Source organism: Macrobrachium nipponense, chromosome 44 (genome assembly GCF_015104395.2).
Source record: "Macrobrachium nipponense isolate FS-2020 chromosome 44, ASM1510439v2, whole genome shotgun sequence".
Classification (NCBI taxonomy): Eukaryota; Metazoa; Arthropoda; class Malacostraca; order Decapoda; family Palaemonidae; genus Macrobrachium; species Macrobrachium nipponense.
The window spans coordinates 17,768,384-17,794,676 of NC_087221.1; the positions used below are offsets into that span (position 1 = coordinate 17,768,384).

At 42.5% G+C, this 26,293-nt stretch overlaps 1 pseudogene; it reads left to right on the plus strand.

Moving 5' to 3' along the window:
• The first annotated feature begins 1,193 nt into the window (after positions 1 to 1,193).
• The window catches only part of LOC135204059 (mucin-2-like), a 203,661-nt pseudogene continuing 178,561 nt past the window's right edge, over positions 1,194 to 26,293 (plus strand).

Genomic DNA, 26,293 nt, shown 5'->3' on the forward strand with positions numbered 1-26,293 from the left:
GACTAACATCTGTCTGATTTTAGACGGGAAATTTCATCCTATGCTATTGTAAGACATTGTCAAATAAATTCTATTGGTAATAATAATAATTTGGGAATCAAGAAATTATATTGTTAAAGGTAACTTGGTTAATTTAGAAATCGTGCATTATTTGAAATGAAAGCACAGGCTATCTCGAAATACAGCTACAAAGTGGTGGCAATAATGACTCTAGAATGTCTACAGGGACCATTTTATTTACTTGTCTATGACAGGCGGCGCAACAGCACGTACCTTCACGAAGTACGTATAAATTAAAGAGAAAGCCTATGAAGAGTGCACACTCGATCGTGCCTTCTCGACATAGGTTGTTTGTAATCGAGAAAATTTTCGTAAATAATTCAGCTACTTGAATTCGTGGAAAGATAAAGGCAGATATTCAATAACAGATACAGGTGTTTTACTAGTAATTAAGATGATCAATTCGTGTGAATTCCGCCGTTATTATTCTCCTCTTCGTCATGACAATATTGTGCGTCTCTTCATCTTGTATTTTAGGAATGATTAATATTTAGCATTCCGTTTGGAGGATGAAAGCTACAAACGAATTATAGATGTTATATAGCTGGCCGTAGGCAAAATCAATCAAGCATTAAGTACCGCTACTTTTATTTTATTCAGTTATTTACTTCCATGCGGCGCGCCTCTCCTACATATGAGCGCACTAACATTTAATGATAAACGTCTTGACTGTCGTGTACAATTTCGCCCTTTTTATGAATGAAATATTAAACCAGAGAATGTATCAGTGTTAAAAATAGTATAACAATTACAGCCATTGCTTTTCAACAATGCAATTAAAACTCATGACATTTTTAAGAAATACTTCGATCTAATTCATACACATTCTGGTAATATAAGAACAAGCGCAATAGATTAAATTTGTATCACAAGAGCTTTTGTACTAGGAAATAATGTACTCAGATTTTCGTAAAAGAACCATCGTCCCTGCTTATGTCATTTAAGCTTAAGTCAAAATACGTACAACAAAAAAGCCAAACAAACTTAATTTGTTTTGATATCTGGGGTATTGATTTAATATAATGCTATTGGAATATTATAATTAAAGTCATACTTCTTATATGCCATGTAATATATAAAATTAGCTTTTATGAAAGCAGTGTTTGTTTGTTGTTGTACGCATTCGACATTTGGCCTGAATGTCCGTGACGTCACGGTAACTAGTGAGAAAAAGTGAAGATGGCTGCCTTAGATGACAGCCTTACACATTTTGAAGGACAAAAATGGTCCTTATGGGCCGAAAGGCTCGGCATGAATAGTCCCACAAGTAAGTGTGATAATTTAGATTAAATGTGAACTAAGTTTGATAGGGCGCGGCGGCCTATGACCCTTAAAATTGGATACAGAAAGTGAAGGATCGCACGTGAAATCTGCGAAAGAAAATAATGTCGTCCTAATTTTCAATGTTATTATTCCTTTTAGGTGACTCGGAAGATGACGAGAACAACAAATCCAGAAGAGAATCCACCACGACTCGACTTAAAAAAGAAGGTGAGTGTGACAGCTGTTTTGTGGCTAGGAATAATGTAAAAGGGGGAGAGGCTCGGTTCTATCGTAAACAATATCCAACAAAAGCGAACGACAACAACATTCAGTAATAATAATAACAACAACGCTGCACTTCGGCACATTTGTTTTCTCCCGCCGTTGTTGTTTCGCCTCCCGCCCTTCGGCAGACCTTTTCGGTGTCTTATTTTGGCCACTGTTAGCTTGATTAGTGAGCAGTTTATTGGTATTGATGTAGGCTAGGCCAGTATAGGCTACGTAAGCTGAGGGGTGGCCTACCTGTCGTGTAGCGTGATGGGCCTGGAAGCTCCCCCCCCCACAAGTCTGCAAATTGCTTCAAGCTTTTGACTGATGTTGTTGACATCGCATACTCAGTTTAGGAATAGAATCATTCTGTATATTACCTAAGTAAAGCTATTAACCTTGCTATTAGGCTTGGCATTCAGTTTGAAGATTAGGTTAGGCTAGGTAAATCCTATGTAGTAGCTGGGACACTTTCAGTTTAGGGTTAGGCTGGTCATACCCCCATTGTATTTTGCTGTGGAAAGTAAATTTTGCAGCGGTGATGGCACAAACATGAATTTGATGGGATAGTTGAAACTTTAAATGAGGACTTGACATGCAGTACAGCCCAAAATGAAGTGTTTGGTTAGGCAAGTTAGAGATGATCAGGTTAGGCTATAGCAGTGTTCATTTAAGAGCTAAAGCAATTAGGTTAGGCTGTATTAAGGGTGTGGAGATGGGTGGGTCATTCTATGCTGGCCCAAGCTATCCCCAGCTGTTGCTTATACCTAGCTTGCATAACACAGTGGTTAAAGGAATGTCAAAAGGCCATCCTAGTCTGTTTCTGTGTAATAGATATTAAGCTTGGCATAACCCAACTTCCTTATCACAGAGTTCATGCTTCTTAGGTTTTTGGGCTGTTCAACATAGGGAAAGTTTTGGTACCATTTTACTATATTCTAATACGTATTGGAGTTTTTATACTTTGCTCTTACGTCTCCTATTTTACCTCTCATTCCCATGAGGTTGGTACTAAACATGGCACTCATGGCGAGTTTTGTATTATTAAAAGAATTTTCTACAGCTAATACTAACCTAGCCTAGTCTTATGGATTCTGGGGAGCATAAATTTTACTTTCAAACATGCAGTAGAATTCAGATCTAAATCATACGTTTTAAGATAGGCTAGTTGTTTTGCTATTAATAAATTGGCCATTTATTCTTTTTGGCTAGTTTTTTGCAATTTACAAACTGGGCTTTTATTCTTTTTGGGTGGGTTGCATGCCCATCACACACCAGAGCAAGTCTGTCAGCAATAAGGAACCTCAGAGGAAAATGAAGGTTTTGGGTGAAATATACCTTATGCAAGACTCTGTGTCATACCTGAATTTGGATTGGCAGGGCTTAACTTGCATTCACTTCCCTTGACACCCCCTCCCCCTCCTCCCACAATAGAGGGTACTTATTCCCGTCTAATATGGGATGGTGCACATCCCTCTTAGAATCCCACCCCTCAGATGATCTGTGACACCACTTAGTTTGATGTAAATAACAATAAAAAAAAGTTCAAGTTAATAGTAAGCATGCCGTACAGTGTTTTTCTAATAATAAAAAAGTTCAAGATTACAGTATGCATGACGTACAGCGTTTTTCCGTAAGGGAGGGAGTTGACTGGAGGGAATTATTAAATAAACTTAAATTTTTATTTCCATAACTTTGTGTAATATAAAAACATTGTTTTCTTTAGAAATGTAAACTGAAACCCGACTTTATAAGAAAAAGAAACCCAGAGAATACAAAAGAGGATTTTAACATATCAAGTTCAAAGGAAATGGCATATGTACACAATGCCTGAGTTACCTTTGAGAAACAAAGCTATGCCGGTGTGGTAAAGCGATTCCCCTCCCCCCCTCCCCCCCCCTTCTTCTGAACGACTTTGATGGTCCAGCTGTAGGTTTAAGTTTTGGAATATAGGCAGAATGAAGTCCCCTCCCCTCCTGGCTAGTACTTTGGTAGGGGTATTGTGTTCATGTGAAGTGTCCAAATGTTTAATTAATGACATGTATGAGACTATATATATTTTTTTCCACAGCTGCTATTGTGCCTTTTGAGTGTATTTCAATATTACCATCTCAGGGTGTATATACTTTGTGGTCCCCATAAAGACAGGTATAGTTTTGATAAACCACTAGGAGGTAAGTAGTGATATAAAAAATTCATGGTCTGATGAGGGCAAATATGTATTGTGATTGGCAAATGATGTTAGCTGCATTGTTATACAAATAAGGTATTTAAGGATAAAATCATAAAGGAGATATTTATCAGTAGTGATTGGCAAATGATGTTAGCTGCATTGTTATACAAATAAGGTATTTAAGGATAAATTCATAAAGGAGATATTTACCAGTAGTGATTGGCAAATGATGTTAGCTGCATTGTTAAACAAATGAGGCATTTTAGGATAAATTCATAAAGGAGATATGTATCGGTATAAAAAGAACAAACCCTCCAAGCTGCTCATGTGGAAGTGTTAATATTTTTAACTTGGTGGTCAGCTGAAAGTATTTTTAAATGCTTCAGTAAATCACCTAATATACAGAAATTAATATTTCATATGCTTTGTCACAATTGACTTGAAACCAGGACATTTTTAAGATTCTCAACCTAAAATAATAATGATGTTACCATGCTATACACAGGTAACCCATTGATATGTACTCTTGTTAACTTGATCAAAAACTTGCAAGTTAGCTTTTCTACTTAAAAGGTTGTCCCAAAGTTCACAGCTGGAGAATTTTTGTGTATTTGTTAGTGACATACTATGTAATTAGAAGATTGTTGTAGTTAGTGTGGGTATTTGAAGAATCTTGTCAGAAAATCCAGCCGTGGATGTTCAAGGGAAAATTTCGGCCATTCCCTTCGTTAGTGTAAAGTTAGTAACTTTTAAGGAAAGGTCAGAGATTCTACAGGCCAGGGCAATGCTGCATAACAGGTGGTTAGGTTAGGATATATCTCTGATTAAGAGGCCATATTTTTTTGTTTTTTTCTTTAGTGATGAAAGTCACAAAGCATACATTTCTCCCTACTGATTCTCTTTGTGCTTTGAGTGTATGTCCTTGTTCCTATGGGAGTAGAAAACATTGCCTTTTATTTACAATATATTTCTCAGCATTGAGCTGGAATTTATATGTAGTTTAAAACTAGTTAACAAGGTAGTTAACTGGTGGTAGGTGGGTGAAACATCATCATCAAGCACATTTTCTTCGTTATCGAGCAAAGACTCTTTGCTATGTGCTGCCAGGCTGCCTTTTAGGCATTTTTTTGTTTTATTGTACTAATGGTGATGTGTATGTTTTTTGCAAGGGTGCTTCTAAGAAAAGTGATTGTGAATCCTCACTGATTTTGTTGTTAACCTTTCCGTAGGGGTAGGACCTGCCACCTTGACTTTCCTTGTAAGGAGTGGTTTAGCTGTTCCTCTATGCAGTGGAATAGGAGGAAGGCTAAAAAGTATTTGGCATTGCCAAGGGGAGGTGGGACAACTCCTTTTTCGACACACAAATTTTGTCTTATCCTCCCATCCTGACATCCCCCACCTCCCACATGTTTGCTGTGTTGTGTGTATTCTCTGGTTTGAACAGAGGGGCCTATGTGTTGGAAGGCAGGCAGCCAGCTAACATTGTACTCTTGTGGTGAACTAGGGTGTTATGGAGGAGTTATGGAGTTCCATTTGACAACGTCTGTGAGAGAGAGAGTAATTGGTGGTTGGATGGTTAACGACTGAATTGGCTGTTGGTGAGTCTGGGTTGGCTGCTGGTGCAGCTGGCGTTAGCTGTTCAAGTTCTGTGTTTTCGATTGGTCTTTGGTCAGTCTTTGGTGAGAGCTGGTGATAGTCAGTAGTGTCGGCAGCAGTCTAGTGAAGGCATTGAAATTTGTTTAAGTTGTGTGTTGTTGATTTGTTGTTGGTTGTTATTAAGTTTGATGTTAATTGTCTTAGAGCTGTGTTGTTGGATTTGTTGTGCTTGTGAGTTTTGTTGAATTATTTGTGAGTTGTTATAGTTGAGGGTTGTTATTGGTGAGCTGTTGTGATTCCTTGGTGTTGTTAATGGGTGTGTGTTCTGCATTTTTGTGTTGGTGGTTGATTGTGCAGTGGTCTTTTGTTGTGGTTGTGTTCCTTGTTTGTTGTTGAGTTGTGGTTGTGTTCCTTGGGTGTTGAGTTGTTGGGTTGTGGTCCTTGGTTGTTGGGTTGTTGTTGTTAGTGTGTCAGCGACCTTGACCGGCAGACAGCACAGCATAGCCCGGAGTATCTGAAATTTGGTGAGTACTTGCGTTTGTGTTTTTTTGTTTCTGTGTGTAGGTATAGGTCAATTGTTCTGCTTGTATTCTGTAGTGTAAAGAGGAAAGTGTGACTGGGGGTGAGTTTGGCAGCTGGATTGATAAAGTTTATGTGGTGGGATTTTGCCTGCTTGTATTTTAAGCTTGTGATTCTGCCACATTATTTTTTGGCGCCCAAACAGGGACTGTTTGTGTGGCAGCTGCAGGACGATTGGGGTATTGAGTTGTGTGATTGTTGGAGAAAGTGAGGATTGAAGGGTTGAAGGAGATAGAGTGGCTGAAGGAGGAGTTACGGTTGGCCAGGGAAGCTAAGGAAAGATTGGAAATGGAGAAAGAGAAGTTGAGGGTAGAGTATGAGGAGCTGAAGAGCTAGTTAGAGGAAATTAGAGGAATGCTAATGAGTGCAAAAGTGGAAATGAAAGAAGAGGTGAAACGAGCGGAAGAGAGAATGGTTGAGAAAATGGACGGAAAATTCAGGATAATGATGAATGTAGTGCAAGAGATGTTGCAGGAAATGATGGGATTCATGGGAGAGGGAGCTGTAGGCAGTAGGCCTACTGGGTCTTATGACGGGCCAGGAGTGGTAAAGAAAGTGGAGGAAAAGAAGAAGACTAAGGGAAAGAAGGTTGGTAAGGGTGATGGACAGGATGAGACTAGGACTGAATACATTGGGGAAAGGGCTGAGTGTGATTTAGATGGCAGTGAGTGGAAACAGGTAGGTAGAAAGAAGAAGGGTAAGAAGAGTGTAGTCAAGAGTATGGACGTGAGTATGGAAGTGGATTCGCTGTATTCGGAAGAGGGAAAGAAGGGTCAGAATGGAAGTAGCAAAAGTGAGAGTGAGAGTGAGCAGGAAATACAAATGGCTGTGCATATGAGAGAGGTACCCCGATGTTCACAATACGAGGAATATGGTAGAAGGGACATAGGGGACTTTTTTAAGGAATATGAGAGGTATTGTGAGGCAAAGTATGGGAATAACAAGAGTGTCTGGGCAAGAGAGTTAGGTAGCTTTTTGACGGGATTTTTGTTGAGTATGTATGGGGTAATGATGAGTGTAAGGAATGTCCCTTATGAGAGTGTGAAAGCCAGGATTGTAGAATAGGCAAAGAGGATAAAGAGTAGCGTTAGATATAGGAGAAAGCATGATTTTGAAGAGGCAAGAATGAATGTTGGTGAGTCGTTGTCAATGTACGTCTGTAGGTTAGAAACATTAGCAAGGAAAAAGTTTGGGGATGAAGGGATAAATGAGTGTAAGGAGTTAGTGCGAAAGCTATTGGCGACTGTACCAGAAAGTGTATATGAGTTTATAAATGTGAAATGTAAGGAGAAAACGTGATGGACGAATGAAAGGTTGACAGGGAACGACATTTTAGAAATAGTAGAAGATTACGAGTTGGATAGGTGTATGAAAGAGAATAGGAGTGTTAGTGTTAGGACTGAAGTAGCTGAGTTTGTACCACAGTTTAAAAGCTATAGGGAGGCAGTTTTGGAAGGGCTGAGGTGAATGGCAGAGCGAGTGGTAGATAGGAGCGGTGGGGCAAGTAACGTGAGTGTAGTTAGCCCTAAAAGAGATAGGAGTATAAGTGTTGGAAGAGTAGGGTCAGTTAGTTGTAAGCGAGAGCAGCAGTGTTATAGATGTGGTAAGCCAGGACACAGGAAGAACGAATGTCGGTGGGCATTAGGACCGCGCTTCGGGTGTGGGCAAATGGGGCATTTAGTGAGCGAGTGTAAGAAAGATAGGGATATTAAATGTTATCTGTGTGGACAGGCAGGGCACATAGCTAGTGGATGTCGGGGTACCCGTATGAACGTGGTTTGTGGCAACTAAGGGAAGAACGGCCATTATGCTAGGATGTGTAAAGAACAGCATGCGGAGTGTGTTGAATGTGGAATGGAAGGTCACGTGGCGAGAGTGTTTAGGCGAAAGAGGATGAGTCAGGCTTGGAATTTGGGAAACTAAGTGATAAGGGGATTCAGTTGGGTGGGTCCTCTAGTATGCAACAGTATGTTCGGGAGAATGTGATGAGTGAGTGGTTTGGAGTGAATAAATGTGAGCCGAGCATCAGTGAGTAAATGGGTCTGGGAGACCGGCAGTTGGTGTTGGTTGAGATGCAAGAAAGTGGAAGAAGATAAGGAAAAGGAGAAACGTGAGCTGCATGATAGAGGGGTTAGTGTTAGGGTAAAAATGGTGGATAAGGCGTGTAATACAGATGACTTTGAGGGGAGAGATGATACATATAGCATGTGTGGGTTTGAATTGTCAGGGTTTAGTGATGTTTCACCAGGAAGGGAATCAGGTGGTAAGGATGTAGTTGGCAGTATGAACGAGTCTCTTCGGGAGTTTGGCAGGAGTGTAAATGAGGTAAGTGATTTGGTGGCAGAGTTGCTAGAGATGTTGGAACAAGAGTTGGAATGGGTAGATGAGATAGTGAATGGGATCTGGGAGGATGGTAGTGAGGGAGATGGTAATGGGAATCTGACTGAAAGTGGTCTGGGAGAAGTTGATGGCGGTGTAACTGAGAGTATGTATGAGGGCCCTCAAACAAGATCCCAGGGGCCTGCGTCTGAGCATCCATGGGTGTTGTGGAAGGCTATTTAGTGTGGGTGTTGTGAGTGTAAGGAGACGTTGTCAAATATAAAGGTGGAGGAAATATGGAGGAGTTATGGAGTTCCATTTGACAACATCTTGTGTGTGTGTGTGAAAGAGAGAGAGAGAGAGAGAGAGAGAGAGAGAGAGAGAGAGAGAGAAGGCGAGAGTGAGAAGACGCAGGATGGGGAAGAGGAGAGAGAGAGAGAGGAGGGGAGGAGGTGGCAGGAGACAGAGAGAGAGAGAGAGAGAGATGGTACTTGGTGGTTGGATGGTTAACGACTGAATTGGCTGTTGGTGAGTTCTGGGTTGTCTGCTGGTGCAGCTGGATTTAGCTGTTAGAGTTCTGTGTTTTCGATCGGTCTTTGGTCAGTCTTTGGTGAGAGCTGGTGATAGTCGGTAGTGTCGGCAGCAGTCTAGTGAAGGCATTGAAATTCGTTTTAAGTTGTGATTTTGTTGTTGGTTGTTATTAAGTTTGATGTTAATTGATTTAGAGCTGTGTTGTTGGATTTGTTGTGCTTGTGAGTTTTGTTGAGTTATTTGTGAGTTATAGTTGAGGGTTGTTATTGGTGAGCTGTTGTGATTCCTTGGTGTTGTTAATGGGCGTGTGTGTTGCCTTTTTGTGTTGTTGTTTTTGTGTTGGTGGTTGGTTGTGTGGTTGTGTTCCTTATTTGTTGTTGAGTTGTGGTTGTGTTCCTTGTTGGTTTGCTATGCTGTTGCTTGTGGTCCTTGGGTGTTGTGTTGTTGGGTTGTGGTCCTTGGTTGTTGTGTTGTTGGGTTGTGGTCCTTGGTTGTTGTGTTGTTAGTGTGTCAGCGACCTTGACCGGCGGACAACACAGAATAGCCCTTAGTATCTGGAGTTGGGTGAGTACATGTGTTTGTGTTTTTTTGTGGTGTGTGTAGGTATAGGTCAATTGTCCTGCTTGTATTCTGTAGTGTAAAGAGAAAAGTGTGACTGGGGGTGAGTTTGGCAGTTGGATTAATAAAGTTTATGTGGGGGGATTTTGCCTGCCTGTATTTTAAGCTTGTGATCCCAACACAGTGTGCTTTGGACCCTCCCCAGGTGAGATCTCAGCACACATGCATGCTTTGTCTCTTCATACCCATTCTGTGTTAGTGCTTATGGAATTCTTCTCTGGACCACTTCTGTTGATGATGTGTCATCTACTAAGGACCTTAATGTTATTGAGCCTTTTACAGCAGGTGGTACATGTGGGAGGTACTTGGTTGATGTCCATTCAACCAATTCTGAATTCAGCACTATTTGAGGAGAGTTAGACTGGGAAACCTAAGCATGATAATGCTTGAGCTCTCACTTTTAACCTCCACTAATTTGGTTTTGACTGATTATAAGAATCCTTACATAAGGATGAATACTGTTTGGAAATAAGTTTTGTTTGTGAGTTATTCTTCATTTTTTGCTCATTGGTTGGTATCATTGGAACTAATCAGGCTCCACATGCCTGTGAATGGTCGCTAGAGGGTTCTTTGTTGCCAGGCAGGTCAAGCTAGTTCCTCCCTCCACAGCTGACATGCCAGGGGAGTTTTTACATGTAAGCATGTCCTCTCAGTTGGACATGTCGGTCTGTGAACTGAAAAATAACTTCGTGAAGAAGTTCCGACAAGAAAGTGCTTCTTTCGTGTCTGGAGTCAGTTGCTGTGGCTCCCTTCTAGGCATCATTGTGGCTTGAGCTATAATTGAAGTTGCCTGCTAACTTCACTGTCTCAGGTCTTTCATCAGAGGACAAGATGGCTGAAAGCTGTGGGAGGGGCTGGTAAGGTGTTGATGTACCATCAGAGAGCCAGTATTTGTGTAGTCTTTGTCCTTAGAAGGTGTGACTGTGTCCTCTTATCTTCATTGGACAAGTTTTAAATAAGAGTATCTTTTTTTTTGTTTTTGTTTGTGGAATGGTCTGATACTGAGAATTTTGTTGCACATTTTCAAGGGATGAGGGTTCAGGCAGCACAGGAAAGAGGTGTGGGGACTGCTGGTATTTTTTTACTGCGTTGTCTCCTTCAAGTACTTTGATGCTGGAAGGGGCATCACCTCCATGTAATCAAGGCAAGAAACCCAAACCACTTGCTCTAGGAAGGGCTAGAAGGTTTCTCTACCTCCTCCCTCTCAATTCTGGCTAGGAAAGGAGAGGTAAGAGGACAAGGACGAAAGGGGGACGCTGAGGATGGCAGTTCCTATTTCCAGCTACCATCAATAGGAGGATGCCTGTCTTGCCATGGAGCAGTGTGGCAGAAACAGTGAACAGCCTCATGGGTAATCTGTGTCCTTCTGGAGATTTGCAGACTACCTTTCAATGACTGACGCCTTCTCCATTCTCATTTACTGCTATAGTTTCTGACCTACCCCTCAGGATCTCCAAAAACTCTGGCACTGTGGCAAGGGTGAAGGGGATGCTTGGGTGGAAGTTGTAGACAATTGCTCTCTTCCCTTTTACAGTTGTCTGTTCCTGGTGGAGAAGGTGACAGACAACTGGAGACCATTCAGTCAGTTTACCTTTGAATGATTTTTCCCTACAGACTGAGTTCAAGATGGAAAAGGCTTGTTTCATGTTGAATCTATGAGAGAGGGCGACTTCATTCTTTCTATGGATCTGAATGATGCATACTTTCAACTGCTCATCCCTCAGTCCTCCACAAAGTACCCCACTTTGCCTGCAGTAACATGGTCCACCAGTTTAAGGCCATGTGCTTGGGATTGGCTGTTACCTCCCTAATGCTCTCGTGAGCTTGTTGGCTTGGGCCCATTCGCAAGGTTTATGCTTATACGCAGTTATAAGTGGACATTTAGCCAGTTTTGGTGCCCTTGGAGGTGTAGTTGCTCAGAACAGACCGCTACCTTGTATTTAGTCATGACCTGGTGATTGCAATAAAGCAGGAATGTTGCAGTGCTGTTTATCTTGTAGTAGTCATCTCGTGCAGGTGCCACATGAGTGGCTGGATAACAGAAATATCTTTGTGGGAGTTCCCTTGAACTCCCCACATCCAGGGATGCTGCTGTTCTCAGGCACACTGAAGAAAGGCTGGGCTAATTGCCAGGGTGGTCTGTCCAGTTCATCAAGCTGTCAGCCAGGTATGAGGAAATTATGGGCAGATCAGTGTAAACTGTTTGAGCCTTTGGGGAGCACTGGTGATTGACTTGTTTACCATGTGACTAAACAGAAAGCTCCCAGTGTTCTACGCTTAGAGTGTCAGTTTCTTTAGTCTCTCTCCCTGGAGGATGCTTTACAGCACCGTTGGGAAACCTTATATGTATACGCCTTTCCTCTGTTTAGTCTGATCCATCGTTGTTGATCACCCTAGGACTCTTGAGAATGACCCTGTTAGCTCCTTGTTGACCCCAAAGTGGTTTCCCAATTGGCTTCCTCTTTGCATTCTTGTGGGACTTATCAGAAGTCTTTATACCTTCAAAATAACTCTTCCAATGTGTATGCAGATGTCTGGATACTTTCAAAGTAACTCTTCTGAAGTGTAGCAAGGAAAGTAGCCCATCTGTAAGTGGTATCATAGAAAATGTCTTCAATTTTTGTTTACCCTTGTAAAAACAAGCTCGTCTTGATACCATGATGAAAGGCTTGTATTCAGCCGTGAGCCAGGTCTTCTCACAAGTCATAGCCCTCTTTGCTGTGGTCAAGTTTTCTATGCTTGTGAAGAGCTTCAAAAAGTTGTTTACCTCAGGCACTTTGTCCTTTGGAGTTGGCTGTGATTCTGGTCATCTACAGCTTATCTCAGGCACTGTATGAACACTTAAAGGAGTCCTTGGATATCTCACTCTCAAGAATATCCTCATGGTAATCTTAGTCTTGGAAAAGTGTACAGGTAAGTTACATGGCTTTTTCTGTTTTGTCTAGGGCCCAGAACTTGAGAGTCCCTCTTGTTCTTGTTCTAGTTCATTCCTGAGTTTTTGGAGAAAACTCAGAACCAGTCTGTTCTTGATGAGAGATTCATAGGTTTTATAATTATCTCTCTCTCAGTGTGACTTTGTTGTTGGTGATCTAGGTTAGATGCTCATATGCTTAGTAAGGTACTTCCTAAGTAGACCTGACCTCTTAGTCAGAATGTTGACTTTTCCTTGTTAGTACCAGCAGGCATAAAAAAAAGGATCTAGAAACAGTGCTGTAACCAAATACTGTAGGTTTATGATTTGTTTGGAGAAGTGGTCTGTTGTACAGGAAGGCTACAAAGTTGAATGATCCATGTTAGAGTTTTTGCTTAAAAGTTGTGACACACTCCACTGTCTGTTTGAACTAAGCACATCAGTTACATTGACCTTGGAATTACATTAGTCTTGCATACAGAACATGCTGCATTAGTTTTTTTCTTACCCCAGGACCATCCTGACATTTGTCCACATTGTGTAATACTCAGTAAATTTTTATAAAGAACAAGTGGACAATAAGTACCAACATACTAACCAAACGTATTGAAAAACAATGGATTTATCTGGGTAAATGAGCAATTAGTCTTATATATGATGTAAAGATTGTATTGGACTGTGGTTGACAAGTACAGCTTCATTGCAAGGTAATCTAGTCTCAAGTTAAGCATTTCTTTTTTGTTTTGAGTGTTTATTTTTATATTTTGTATATATTTTGTATTTCACACATTTGTAGAAAAATATTACCAAGTTTCTTAATGACAAAATTAAGAAAACTATAAGTTAATAACATGTAAATTTGAAAAGGTGCAGCCTATTTAATGTCCCAGAGATTTATGATACATATGATTCTGGAGAAATTTTTTTTTTGAGACCATAAACTAGATTTAGTAGATCATGCTAGAAAATACTGAATTTTGTTTTTTAAGTATTTCATTAAAAGGAAGGTGATTAATAGTGAATTATAGAGGTTTTCTTTAAGAATTTTCTTTTTAAAATTTGATACTTCAAAACATTTTGTTTCCTTTACATAGAAAATTATTTTTTTAACTAACCATTTGAAGGGTATGCTACTGTTATTTTGAAAATTCAGCTTGAAGTATGAGTTAGATGTCTGAAGTGGAGGGAAGTTACAAGTATACATATAGGTATTTTTTCTTTACCATTTATAAAAGAGGTTATACGGTCTCTTAGTCTGTTTTAGTAAAGTAATTTAAGGATTATTTCTGTGCTTTTCCTTACAGAAATGCCCATATATGGTTACTGTCCTCGATGGGAAGATTTTTACCTTGTGGTATGTGATGTGTGTGGTCATGCTATTAAGCCGCAAGCTCTTAAGCAGCACATAGGTAAGAATTGTACTCTTATGTATGGTTTCTATGGTGGTATTATTTGTTCAATTGCCTAACACTCAAAGTACAATAGACTTTCAATATTTAGGGTTAGTTTCTAAGCCCCTCCCCTACAAGTAACCAAATTCATTTGCTGTAACAAATGTGACCCACAATAACTTATTATATACTAGGCTATGTGGATAGTGTATCTATCTACATAGTTAAGTTTTCACATGCACCTAATCACTTGCTTAATGTCATGAAGATAACTTTAAGAAGTAATAGAATTGGGCCTAGACTGTAGAAAAATTTACCTGCCAACTCAATTAACCAATCCCAGAAACATTATTTACAAATTATGAGCAACTGGGAAGATATGTCATATCACTTCTTTCTTTTGTATATTAACCCTAAGAATTATAACCAATTTAATCTTACTATATATTTTTGCCTTTCCCTAATTCATTTAAAATACTTATGATTCCTGGTGTAAATGGGAGTTAATGTTTTTTGTGTCGGTTCTTAAGGCACTGACCATTAAAGTTTCACCAGTATGTCTATTTTGGAAATGTCCACAGATCTTTTTGTCTTTTCATAATTTTTCTTGATTTTACTATTATTTTGGAAATGCAATAAAGCAGAATCTCATAATAATAGACTATCAGTGTGTTTGGTGTGCCCAGTAATAAAGTTTGCAGGATTAACTTGGGATAAGTTCTGTCTGGCTCTCAAACCTCCAGATACACTCTTAACAATTGCAAATGAGGTAAGGAAAAAGTAAAGCAGGGACAGAGGGTTGTATATGGAATGAATATGACATTGCATTGTGAAAATAATCATAGCTCTGTGATGGTCTGTTTTGTACAGGCAGTCCCTGGGTATTTGTGGTGGTTCCATTCTTGACGGGGTGCTGATACAAAAACTGCCATTAACTGAAACTCGGCGATTTGTGGTGCTTATGGCGCCAAGTTTCGGTTAATGGTGCCTCTGTTAGGTATTGTATGGCACCATAACTCTTATTAACAGCACCTTATGGCACCAATAACTGAAACTTGGCCCGGTATGGTGCTAGACAAGCGCCATGAAACTGGATTGCCATTAACTGAGTCTGCTAATAACCAGGGACTGCCTGTAATTGTACTGGGAGCTGTCATATTTCACTTATTAGAATTTTTTTTTTATTTCAATTGCTCTAAAAGTGCAGTGAAAGTTCTGTCACATCCAGCAATGCTTTCTTTTGAAAAGTACAAACATAAATGCAAAATTGTATGGAATATGTATACTGTAAAAGGTAGGTGTAGAATGCTAGAGGACTGTGGAAGTGACAGTTACAGAGATATATATTTTCATCATAATCTAGCAGGTGTATAGGGTATCCAGCATAAAAGTCTATCCAAAGTTATGAATGATTTTTATGATGTGTACTGTACTGTGAAATGTATACTCAGTGGAGAAGAGACAAATACTAATGATAATATAGACCATTACGTGGTAGTTGCACCACCACTTAGCATATACAGGCAGTCCCCTGTTATCGAAGGGGGTTCCATTCCGATGGCTTGTACTCTCAGCTTGTCTTTACTCATGCTTATATCATTCTGGTTAGCAAAGGTAATATAATGCAGATAATGTCTGATATCTACTGAAACTTGATACTATAGGATCCTTTAATGTGAAGAAAAAAAAAACAGACTAGTTATTTACATAAAACTAACTTTTTTCATTAGGTAACTTCATTATTGATCTCAAGTGTTTCCATGGCTTAACTTTTAGTCGGTATGTCGTGTAACTGGTAATGTAATGTAGTGCGGTTGTTCTAACTAGTTGATTCTGTTGTGGTGGGCTAATGTATGAGAGTTCACTGGCACCTTGTGGACTTGCAAGTGGACACAAAAGGAGTGTAATTAGACTAGTAAATTGTTATTTTATGGCTCGTATTCGAGTTTTCATAAGAATTTATTCTTTAATGAAAACCCAAAAATTGGTGTACTTTGGAGTATTTAAAGTGCTTTGTACAAGCCCCACTGAAAAATGGCTCTTTATAAGTCCTCTCTCATTTGTCACACTCAAGAAGATTTTGATAAGCTAGGAGAAATTGGATTTTCAGCCCAAGTGACAAAAAAAGTATGTTTTGTTCATGAAACTTACCTGTCAGATATATATATAGCTGTATTTTCTGAAGTCCGACAGAATTTAAAAAACTTCCGACACACGCAGTGGTCGGCCAGGTGGTTAGTACCCATTCCCGCCGCTGGGAGGCGGGTATCAGGAACCATTCCCATTTTCTATTCATAATTTTTCTGTCGCCGGTGCTGAAAACACCTGTTTTCAGTACCTCCGTCTTAGGATTTTGGAAACTTCATTGCCGCTAAGTATCCTAATTGTCTTTTGATTTATTTACTTGGATTTATGGCTAGGCATACGCTATCTTAAATTGATTTGAATTTGATTCATTTTTGCATAAGATATCTGAATCTAGTTAGGCTAGTTTCAGAGGGTGTTGTCTGCAAAGATAGGGTGTGGCTACCGAAAGCTTCGGTAGATCCGCACTTGGTATGCACGAGGGGTTTGGGTCTTGCTTCTTTGTTGAGATTTGTCAGGTAAGGAGTGTGACTTTGTCTATTCCGTAAGGAAGACGTATGATTCGTATGTACGCAATTAATCAGTAAAACATGTCTAATTCCGTAAGAAAAAGTATGATTCGTATGTACGCAATTAATCAGTAAACAAAAGTCAGGGTAGTGAACCTGCTAACCTTCCTGTAGACTTTATTTTGCCTAACCCTATAGTATGGCCTACGGGTTATGAATATGTCTGCGAGAGGTGATCGCTCTCCTTCATTGTTGTGAAGAGTGCTACTTCTGTTATTGTTACTCCTAACCCTGTAATGTTGCCTTCGGGCCCTAAAACAGTGTCTGTAGAGGTTATTGCCCTTTTCTCTTATACTCTTTCGTTTGTTCATGAAACTTACCTGTCAGATATATATATAGCTGTATTTTTCCGAATCCGACAGAAATTTAAACACTTACGACACACGCAGTGGGAGTCAGGTGGTTAGTACCCATTCCCGCCGCTGGGAGGCGGGTATCAGGAATCATTCCCATTTTCTATTCATAATTTTTCTGTCGCCGGTGCTGGAAACACCTGTTTGCAGCACCTCCGTCCAGATTTGGAAACTTACTAGCCTACTTGAGTATCCCTTTTGGTTTTTTCTTGGTATCTGAATTGGGATCGGTGGCTTGGCACACGTTGACTTTGGTTTGATTTGAATTTGGTATTGATTTTTTCTTTGATCAAGATGTCAGGGTCTAGTTCTGCTAGCGCTAGATTTTGTTCCATGTCTGAATGTAGAGGTAGGCTACTGAAAGCTTCAGTAGACCCACATTCTGTATGTAAAGTTTGCAGGGGGAATGAATGTACGTTTGAAAGTCGTTGTAAGGAGTGTGAAAGACTAACAGAGTCGGAATGGAAGGCGTATGAAACCTATCTTAAGAAACTTGAAAGGTTTTGACTCGTTTACTTCAGTCAGTCTTTGCAGACACTTTCCAACCTGAAGCTCCACGTACTCCTCCCTCTCAGTTTTCGTCTTCCAAAGCTGCTAAGATCTCGGGCTTTGTGAGAATGAAGAAGTCGCTTTCTACGAAGCAAGCTTTTAGAAAGGTCCATGATTGGATGGAAAAGAGGAAAGCTTCGGGCAAGACCTCTTTCGCTTTACCACCTTCAAGACTCGGTGGCAAAGCTGGTATGTGGTATGAGACGGGAGAAAACGTCGGAGTCAAGCTTCCAGCCTCAGCTCAAGGAGACTTTGGTAGCATTGTAGATGCCACCAGAAGATCTTTTTTGTCTTCCTCGAAGGTCTCGTGGACACATAGCGAGTTTAGACTTTCACCTTAAAGGCCTCTTCAGGACACTAGAGGTCTTTAATTTTCTTGGACTGGTGCCTGGGAGTATGGATGCCAGGTCCAGGAGTTCTGATTCATCAGTCTGGGGGAGCTGTCCAGTGTATTGTCTTGCATGGACAAGGCCGTCAGGGATGGTTCTGAGGAATTGGCTGCTCATTTCAGCACGGGACTGCTTAAGAAAAGAGCACTTTTTTGCAATTTTACTGCAAAGTCGGTCTCACCAGCGCAAAAAGCGGATCTTCTTTTCGCTCCTTTCTCAGAACATCTCTTCCCCCAGTCTATGGTAAAGGACATAGCTGCTAGTCTCCAGGAGAAAGCAACTCAAGACCTTCTGGCACAGTTCTTCTAGGAAGCCTGACTACTTCTTTCGTCTTCTGGGTCCTCTGCTTTGAAGAAGTCGAAGCCCTTTCGATCCGCTTCTTCCTCGAAGCCAGCCCCTCGAGGAAGAGGCTCTTTCAGAGGCAAGACTCCCGCTCCTTCCAAGAGCAAGAAGTGAGAGGGAAGTCCTTCAGACACCGGTAGGAGCCAGGCTTCTACATTTCGCGAAAGCTTGGGAAGAGAGAGGTGCCGACGCTTGGTCTCTGGACATCGTCAAGAAGGGGTACAGAATTCCTTTCCTGATGTTACCCCCGCTGTCTTCGACACCAAGGATTTGTCTCCGTCGTATCAGGGAGAAAAGCAGAAAGTGCTTCACGATCTACTAGATCAAATGATCGAGAAGCAGGCAGTGGAACAGGTCTTCGACCGGAGTTCTCCGGGGTTTTACAACCGTCTGTTCCTAGTGCCGAAGCAGTCAGGGGGGTGGCGCCCCGTTCTGGATGTCAGCAGTCTAAATCGCTTCGTTACCAAGCAGAAGTTCAAGATGGAGACACCTCAATCCGTGCTTGCAGCTTTAAGACCGGGGGATTGGATGGTCTCGTTAGACCTTCAGGACGCATACTTTCACGTCCCCATCCATCCCCGATCAAGGAAATACCTGCGGTTTGTCCTGAAAGGGAAGATTTTCCAATTCAGGGCACTCTGCTTCGGTCTCAGCACGGCGCGATGGTGTTCACCGTTCTTATGAAGAACGTTGCGAGGTGCCTCCATCTTGCGGAAATAAGGATCTCTCTCTACCTAGACGACTGGCTTATTCGAGCCTCATCGCAAGACAGGTGTCTGAAGGACCTTCACACGACTCTGTCGTTAGCGAAGTCCCTGGGACTTCTGGTGAATCTCGAGAAGTCGCATCTGACTCCTTCTCAATCCTTAGTCTATCTGGGGATTCAGATGGACTCAGTGGCTTTTCGGGCTTTTCCGTCCCAGGGGCGACAACTTCAATGCCTGGACAAAGTGTCGGCCTTTTCTAGGGAAGGAAACATGCTCGGTGAGGGAATGGATGAGTCTGCTGGGGACCATTTCCTCACTGGAGAAGTTTGTTTCTCTGGGAAGGTTGCACTCCGACCACTTCAGTTCTTCCTCTCAAGCAATTGGTCACGCAAAACAGGATCTAGAAGAGGTCTTGTTTCTGACGGAAGAAGTGAAAAAGCACCTCAAATGGTGGTTGGATCCAAAGAAGCTTGCGGAAGGACTTTCGCTCAAGCTTCGGAACCCCGACCTAGTGTTGTTCTCCGACGCGTCCTCCACGGGTTGGGGAGCAACACTGGGAGGGAGAGAAGTGTCAGGCACCTGGAGAGGGGAACAGGTGTCCTGGCACATCAACCTAAAAGAACTCTCAGCGGTTTATTTACCTCGCTCTAAGGTTCTTCGAGGAGGAAGTCTCCAGCAAAGTGGTTCAGATAAACTCGGACAACACCACAGCCTTGGCATACCTCAGGAAACAGGGGGGAACTCACTCTCATTCTCTGTTCGTCATCGCGAGGAATATCCTGATTTGGGCGAAGTCGCAAAACGTCACGATTCTGACAAGGTTTGTGTCAGGCGTGGAAAACGTGCGAGCGGACCTTCTCAGTCGACAAGGACAGCTTCTGCCGACGGAATGGACCCTTCATCAGGAAGTATGCCAGGCGCTATGGAAGCTGTGGGGCGGGGACGTCCTCATGTGGACGTTTTCGCAACTTCCCGAACGAAGAGACTTCCTCTGTATTGCTCCCCAGTTCTGGACCCGGGAGCAGTGGCAGTAGACGCCCTCCTTGTGGAATTGGTCGGGGACTAGACATTTACGCTTTTCCCCCATTCAAAATCCTCGGGGGAAGTAATGAGGAAGTTCGCTGCATCAGAAGGAGCGAGAATGACCCTCATCGCCCCCTCCCTGGCCAGCGGCCGACTGGTTCACGGAGGTGATGTCCTTCCTAGTAGACTTTCCGAGGACTCTGCCCCTAAGGAAAGATCTACTCAGACAGCCCCACTTCGAGAGGTACCACAAAAACCTCTCGCTCTGAGTCTGACTGCGTTCAGACTATCAAGAAGTTGGCCAGAGCGAGGGGTTTTTCAAGACCTGTGGCAACGGCGATTGCCACCGCAAGGAGGCCCTCCTCAATCGCAGTTTACCAATCAAGTGGGCTGTCTTTAGAAGTTGGTGCAGAAGGAAGGGCATTTCCTCCACCTCAACCTCTGTGAGCCAGATAGCAGATTTCCTTCTTCACCTTAGGAAAGAAGCGAAACTAGCCGTTCCCACGATTAAAGGCTACAGAAGCGTGCTTTCTGTGGTCTTCAGACATAGAGGACTCGACTTAGCGAATGATAGAGACATTCATGATCTCATTAGATCATTTGAGACTGTGAAAGTTCTCCAACCTAAAGTACCATCGTGGAACTTAGACGTGGTACTGAAGTTTTCTCATGTCGAGTCAATTTGAACCGCTCCATTTAGCCTCGCTTAGGAATCTTACTAAGAAGACCATTTTCCTAACCGCTCTGGCGACGGCGAAGAGGGTTAGCGAAATTCAAGTCATAAGCAAGCATATTGGGTTCAAGGATCATAGTGCAGTTTGTTCCTTAAGTCCTACGTTCTTAGCAAAGAACGAGAACCCTTCCAACCCTTGGCCGAGAACGTTCGAGATCAAGGGTTGTCGGAGCTAGTGGGACCTGAAGCTGAGAGAGTCCTGTGTCCTGTCAGGGCTCTCAAGTTTTATTTGCAGAGAACCAGAGCATGCAGAGGTTCTTCGGAGAACTTGTGGTGCTCTGTGAAAAAACCAGATCTTCCGATGTCGAAGAATGCACCTGGCGTTCTTCTTAAGAAGTACGGTTAAGGAAGCCCATGAAAAGTGTAGTGAAAGTGACATGGAGCTTCTGAAAGTGAAAGCCCACGAGTTGAGGGCTATTGCTACTTCGGTGGCTTTTCACAAAATATGGCAATCAAAGACATTTTGGGCGCCACTATTGGCGAAGCAATTCGGTGTTCGCTTCACACTACCTGCGGGAGGTGAAAGCAACATACGAAAATTGTTACTCGCTCGGACCATACGTCGCTGCAGACACTGTTTTGGGGCAGGAGGTAGCGCTCATCCTATCCTTTAATGGTTTAGGGGAGTTTTTAACTTGTGTTATGGTTGTGGGGTTGACCGCCTGCGGCGGATCTCCCTTCCATTAGCTTAGTCTATGTGGGATACTTTTGGTATAGGCTACGCCAGGTGGTTTGGTTTTTTACTTGAGTTTGCCCTCATTTGTATGGTCAATGGTCTAGTCACGTCGTGGTCCTCGCCCCTGTTGACAGATCATCTGGAGTGCACCAGCTATATAGGTCCTCTACTCGCTGGCAACTCTAGTAGCACAAGCAGACTTACGCGGCAGTAACCACGAAGTCAGCTATGCTAACAGGTAAGGAATCAAGATATCAATTATCTGCATATATATGTTTCCTAAAATCTTCTATTCTGTCTACTCCCACCACCAAAGGTGGGATTCAGCTATATATATATCTGACAGGTAAGTTTCATGAACAAAATGATATTGTAATGATACAATTAAGTTTGTTCATACTTACCTGGCAGATATATATAATCAAGTACCCACCCACCTCCCCTCAGGAGACAGTGGAAATAAAAAAAATTATGAATAGAAAAATGGGAATGATTCCTGATACCCGCCTCCCAGCGGCGGGAATGGGAAGGTACTAACCACCTGACTCCCACTGCGTGTGTCGTAAGTGTTTAAATTTCTGTCGGATTCGGAAAAATACAGCTATATATATATCTGCCAGGTAAGTATGAACAAACTTAATTGTATCATTACAATATCATTTTCGTAACTTAGAATCGAAAGTGCTTGCTTTAGAGAGCAATAGTTAAGTGGTTAAGTGCGTGACAGTGCCCCTTGTGTAGTGGAGGTGCGTCAGATCGGCCTTATAACGCTCTAGGTCTAGACCTCTGTCGGACTCCCAGGACTAGTGAGAGGGCATGTCGAAAGCCGAAGGAGGGTTACGGGGAACCCACATCGATCTGGTGTCCCTTCGGTAGGACCTGTTGACGTTTCCCAGGCTGCGGAGATCGTGCACGGTGCACGAATCTCGAAGGACTCGCGCCCTCTAAATAGAAGCTTTATAGAAGAGGGCGCTTCACGTCCCCCTCACTCTCTCGTTATGCGTTTCAGTGAGAAGTAAGAAGCGAACGTCGCCTGATCCACGTGTACGTCTTTCCACCGAGAAATATGAAAAAGAATGCAGTTTCTCTCGCTTGTTTTGATGCCGGTCAGGAGCGTGACGATTTTCTGCACGCTTCTTTTGACGCTCGGCTTGAACGGGACGCTCGGATGGACGCCAGGCGCGCGCCAGTGCCGCCGAGCGTCCTCGCCAGTGGACGCCGAGCGCGCGCCAGGACGCCGAGCGTCCTCGCAAATGGACGCCGAGCGCGCGCCAGCGCACACCAGGTTTGTCTCCTGGCTGAACGTTTCTGTTGAACTCTTCAGACTTCAAGCTCTTGTTTAAGATTTGAGCCTCAAGAAGTGAAGTAAGCAGTGCTTCGGAGGAAGCTTAAAGTGAACAGACAACTTCGTCTTCGAAACCAGCAAGACCTCGGGTTTCGTGAATTTCAAGAGGTCTCTGTCAATATTATATTGCTTTTCGCAAAGGTGGGATGGAGTTAAGTTTCGAAAGCTCAAGGGAAGATCTCGTTTTCTCTACCGCAGTCAAGACTTTGCGATAAGGCAGTTACGGGTTATGTAAAGGCTCGACGTCTCGGCGACGTTCAGTAGGATTCTTGCAAAGGCATTCATCAAAAGGACGCTTTTCAGGAAAGCGCAAGACAGGACTTCCTTTGCCACCTTTGCCTAATGCCAATAAATTTTAAGCTTTAGCAGGCATTAGTTGTGATACGGGAGAGGAAGCTGGTTGGAGAGTTTCTTCCTCTTCCCAGGATAATTTTGCAAGCTTTTTAGCCCATCTGAAAGGGTTTTTCAGATGATAGATTTGTTAGTTTCTAGTCGGGACTACGCTGCCGAATTGAACATCGTCGTTCTACCTGCCGTAAGCCCTGTCTCTTAACAGGATTCTTGCCCCTTTCTCGTTTGAGACGGGAATCGGGAAAAATAAAATGCTGCCGACTTCCTGGATTACGTTTTGTCAATTCAGTGACTTTCCCCCATTGACAATATACTATCGTTTTGTCAAGTAAGTGGGTATCCCCTCATTGACAAAATATCTCTTTGTCCCGTAAATGGGTTAGTTCTCATTGACAAACATCTCTTTAACTTGATATTGCGTAAGCGAATAAGCTTATTGACAAGATTCGGAAGAGCTCTCATTCGTCATTCGCAGACTCGTACAAGAAATAGACTTGTAGACTACGTCAATGAACGCTTATGTCCAATAACATAAGAAGCTTGAGCTGTCTGCTTCGATTCTCTAAGTTTTTGTTCATGAAACTTCTTGCCTGTTTCCCAAAAAAAAGATCTATGTAGCTGTATTTCCGAATTCAGCTATATATAGGTCTGCCAGGTAAGTATGAACAAACTTTATTGTGATATAATAAAATATTTTGCCTTGCGTTATTTTTCTACTGGTTGGTTCAAGTCATACACGCTTGCTGTAGTTACCTCTTTCGGATGGCAACCGAGAGGTCTATTGTCCATTATTTTAAGGACATTTAATCGTTACTCCCTGCAGCCTTCCAGGAGTTTCCGATTTATCTTTTACCGTTGTATGGTAGTGTTCTGACGACACAAACGCATCTATATATTTAGCGTTTTCTGTTTCGCTTAAAATTAAATATACCAGCTTGAGAGTCTCTTTTTGCTCAAAAAAATAACGGGACCATATTTCTTCGTAGAATAGGGTAGATGGCAACCCAGACATAAAGTTAAGAGACGACGTTCGTAAGCTGCTGGCTGCTGCTGTGTCTGACTGTCCAGTTCCAACCGAGCCAGTAAACAGATCGTGCGCTGTCATGCGCGGTAGGTTACGTCTCTCTCTCCTGCGGGATTTGACTGACTAACCTTTTTAAAAAAAAAGTATCTCTGCTGGCGGTTACGTCTCTCCTGCGGGATTGACTGACTAACTGTATCTCTGTCCTACAATCACGGACTTTAGCCTAAGATTGAGGGGATTTCTTACGTGAATGAATAAACGTTGCATTCGTTTTGCCTTACTATGTTCAACAGAGTTATCTCAATCCTTTCGGTGCTCGTTACCGCACGGTATAGAACTACGAGTCTACCGCAACATTGCACTTTTATATGCTCTCCTGCTTAGGCAAAGCGCAGCCTTATAGGGAAGTAAGCATACTCGAGGGGAAGGGAATGGATGAGCTTGCTGGGGACCATTTCCTTCCTGAAGAAGTTTGTTTCCCCGAATAGACTGCAATTCAGACCACAGTTTTTTCCTACCGGGAAACTGAAATATTATTCTAGATCTAGGAATTATTCTGAACATCTCTCGGTGCGTCATGATAGAAAGGTGCCGGACATCTGGATAGTGTTTCAGATGTCCTGGATCTTAATCTGAAAGAATGTAAATGCAATTCGGTCGTCCCTCCAGTCCTCGAAACGAGTTTTTGGAACCAGTGGTCCACATCAACTCTGATATTCCACAGCTCTCTCATATCTTAAGAAGTATCTTCTCTCGGTCCCTGCTCGAGTTTACGAGAAAGAGCCTATTATAACAACAGGCGTAGAATGTAACGATCCTCTAGAGGTTCGTTACAGGATTGCAAAAGTCCGTACGAATCGTCTCGATCGACAGGCAGCAACTTTTGACTTCCGAGTGGAATCTTTCTTTAGAAGTATGTTGAGAGTTGGTGGAGACTTTAGGGACGCCCTTTCATTCTTCTCTTCGATATGTTGAGGACGAAGAGGCTTCTTCTTCTCTACTCCCTTTTTCTCGATCCGGGATCGGTACCATTAAACGCCATCCTATGATATTAAACGGGGATGGATGTTTAGTCTCTTTTTCCCTTTTTCAATCGCTTTAGGAAATTGTAATGAGGATTTAATGACGTTCACCAGGGTAGGAGCGGACAATGACGCTGATCGCCCCATGTTGGCCTTCAGGATCCTGGATTCACAGAGGCCACATCCTTCCTAGTTCACTTTCCAAGGACCTTTTTGTTTCCGAGAGAGTCGGTCTACTCTAACTCGAAAGGTACCTATAACCTCTCCGCTCTGAGTCTGACAACGTTCAGACTATCGAGATGTTGACAGGAATAAGATTACCGTCTTCCATTTCCGTCTGAAGAATGGGATAAGCTGGCAGTCACAACTATTAAAGAATACGCAAATATGTTGTTGACGGCTTTTGGGCTCAGAGATTTGCGTCTGTCAAACAACAAAGCCCTTCACGATCTTTGAGTTCTGTGGAATCTCGAAACTCGCTCACCATCTACTTTTTGTCTCACCTGTTTTCTCGGAGTCAGACACTCGTGCGAGATCAGGCGACATATAGTAGCCCTGAGTTTCTTGTTGACGAAGTCGTTGCGTTTATACACCCCGATGATCGTGTAACATGAGAACCAGGTTGGACTGTCATGCATTCTTCCTTCGGGACTGAATCGCCTTTTTGCTCCTTGCTCCTTTCTCCTGGCACCAGAAGCTCGAGTCAGGAGTTGATTCGCTGACGACGTTGGGTTGCGTTGATACACCCCCCAAGGTTTGCTTAGATTGAATCGCCCAGGCAGTCCAGACACTCATCCTTCAGCGAAGAATAGTGCCTTATGGTCTTCAGGGGTACCACAGCCTTGCTGTCCTTGATTCGTCTGACTGGTCAACTGGTCGGTCACCTGACTTTAGTACAGACGGACTGACTGTGCATGTCCAGATCGAAGCTTTCAATATGGAACTTAGACGTAGTCTGAAGTTCTTGATGTCAAAGCATTCGAACCTCTCCTACCTGTTAACTTCTTGCATGTGATCAGGAAGGCCTTCTTCTAACCACCCTAGATAGCGACAAAGAGGGTTAGTGAGATTTTAAGCCATCGTCACAAGTTTTGGCTTTAGAGAACACAAGGCGGTGAGCTCTCTAAGCCTTTCGTTGTGGCCTAAGAATGGAAACCCGTTTTGTCCTTGGGCCAGGAGCTTGGAAGCAAGGATGGCACAAGTTAGTGGGCAGGAGCCAGAGAGTCCTGTCCCCTGTCAGGTCTCTCAGTTTTATCTACATAAAACTCAAGAAAGTCGAAGTCATTCGGCAATCGCAGTGTTCACCGAAAAAGACCAGACTTGCCCATATCGAAGAACACCCTGGCTTTAGTGTTAAGGAGTTCTTTCAAAAAGCTCCTTCATTGTGTTGCACAAAGATTTGAAATCTTTTTATCTG